General features: G+C 49.4%; 1 pseudogene; it reads right to left on the reverse strand.

The window, feature by feature from the left end:
- Nucleotides 1-702: 702 nt before the first annotated feature.
- On the reverse strand, nt 703-1,615 carry LOC102937525 (annotated as a pseudogene).
- Nucleotides 1,616-2,513: the final 898 nt, after the last annotated feature.

A 2,513-nucleotide genomic window follows, 5' to 3' on the forward strand; every position in this document is an offset into this window, starting at 1 on the left:
TTTTAACGTTTTCCTCATTTTTAACAGGTTTCCTCATCGTGTAGAAAACCTGACCGTTGTTGCTTTTCTCTGGACTCTCTCCAATTTGTCCACATCTTTCCTAAAGCGAGGCACCCAAACTGGACACAATACAGCGGCTGAGGCCTCACCGGTCCTGAGTAGACCAGGACAATTGCCTCCTGCATCTTACATACAACACTCTGTTAATGCACCCATAATGTTCACCATTTTTGCTACTTCAGGTTGTTGACTCATACTCAATTTGTGACAGGTTTCCTTTTCTTTTTACTCAATTTGTGATCCACTATAACCTCCCAATCCTCTTCAGCAGTACTGCTGCTTAGCCAGTTATTCCCCGTTTGATTTTTCCTTCCTAAGTGTAATAGTTTGCACTTGTCCTTACTAAATTTCATCTTGTTCATTTCAGACCAATTCTCCAATTTGTTTTGCATTCTAATCCTGTCCTTCAAAGCACTTGCAACCCCTCCCATCTTGGTGTCATCCTCCTATTCTATAAGCAAATTCTCTGCTCCATTATTCATGTTGGTTACAAAGCTGGGAGAGGAAATGGAATGGGTTTATCCCTCCTGTTGGAGAACATACATATCCAGGCGAGAGGGGCTGATTGATCACTCCTGGTGACTCATTTCCAGCCTATCGACCTTCCCTCGCTACCCTCAGGCAAAGAAACATCCCAACGTGTCACAACATGCGAGTCACGGCCAGAGTGAGGAAGTCTTCATAGCTGAGCCGCACGCTGCCTACCCTGCCAGTATTCTTCTGGAAAGCTTTGGTCGTACTCTGGAGGTGGGTGCAGAGCTGAATGAAGCTATCCAGCTGGATGGTGGAGTTGGAAGCCCTCTGAGAGTAACGGGACAGCAGCAACAGGATGAACTGGGGGCTCAAGTTATATCCATCTGCTGCAGCTCACTGAGGTTGGTGGAACCTGACCGGTCTCCATCATACTGCTGAAAGAGGTTCTTCCACTGTTGGATGAAGCACCACAAGGTTGAGAACGCAAAGATATCGATCCGTCCTGACTTCGTTTTATCGAACATGTTAATCATCATAAGGCAGGTCTCATCATTAAATGCCGGCCAGTTGGAGTTGACCAGGGCCTGCTTGAGTTCTTTGATGGAGATGTAGCCACCGCAATCGGCATCCATTGTCTGGTACCAAGAAAAAGCTGCCGGGTCCACGCCGGGTGGCATGTTACCAGCAGGAGCTCCGGGGGCTCCATAGGGTCCTGGCTGAAGGGCACCATAGGGATTGGTAGATAGTTGCCCATAAGGCCCTCCTGGGGCTGGGCCTCCTGCATAAGGTCCCCCAGGAGCTCCAGATAATGCTCCCCCTGAGGTGGGATGCCCATAAGCCCCTCCACCAGATGGTGGTCCAGAGGGGCCTCTAGGTGCTGAGCTGCCATAGGGACCACCAGGAGGCAACCCACCTCCATACTGGCCTCTGGAATAGTCACCACCCTGCGGGGCACCTGGGGCTGGCCCTGCTGATCCAGGGTAACCCTGCCTGTACGGATAGCCGGCCATGGTGCTCTCTGACTGGGGAGCTCACCGCCTCTGCCCTGCCCACGCTGTGAGCGCAGCTTCCCTCCCCGCCCTCCGGCTTCGCTGATTGGTTGCTGGTCTCTAAGTCGTTAATGAAAATATTGAGTAGTGCCAGAACCAGGACTGGCCCCTGCAGAATTCCAGGGGCAGAACAGAGATCTATACTGACCTGTGACTTTAAGCACTGACACTCCTTGTCATGCCTGTACTGCCCTGTTGCACTTTGCTGTTTTCATGAAAGGCTTCTTTGCGGATAAATAACGTTTTTTTAAAATGTGTTTTATGAAAAGTTGTTGCATTTTCTCTTCAGTTGAAGGTTCACTTGTTACATAATAGTTTGTTGAATAATAACCTTAAGTTTCTGTGGGGAGGAGGCAACTGTTCATTTTGCACAGAAAATAATTAAGTTTGCACTAATGAGGACAGAGTGGTGCGCTCTTCAAAATAGAGTCCTTTGTAATACCAGACAAAACCATGCCTGGTTTTGTCTCAGTACTGGACAGGAGACAAATCTTAGGAAAAAAACCGGACTGGCTTAAACCTGGAAAATTGGCCGGCCTACTTGCTGCTGGAGGAGCTGCTGCTGCTACGCCCGCTGGAGGGTGTGGCGGGTGAAGTCGCAAGCCAAATTTTATCCAAATTCGGGGCTGAAATACACCCGAGCGGCTTCTGTGTCTTTGAAGTTGTCAGCATAGCCGCAGGGAGCACTGTGGGATCCATGCTGGCCAATGATAGTTCAGAAATGGCGCTAACACACCCAGCCAGGGAGTATGAGGTGGAGACAAATGAATCATGGGATTTTTCTTTTAAAAGAAATTGGAACTAGCCTGGCTTCTGCTAAGCGTCCCGCAATGCACTGCAAGGAAATCCCAGAATGTACGCTGCTCAGCAACAAAGCAAAGGTGCATGGGGTGCCCTCCAAGGATGCCTCACTTTCAGTTCTCCGCACAC

The sequence above is a fragment of the Chelonia mydas genome, chromosome 1, assembly GCF_015237465.2.
Source record: "Chelonia mydas isolate rCheMyd1 chromosome 1, rCheMyd1.pri.v2, whole genome shotgun sequence".
Taxonomy (NCBI): Eukaryota; Metazoa; Chordata; order Testudines; family Cheloniidae; genus Chelonia; species Chelonia mydas.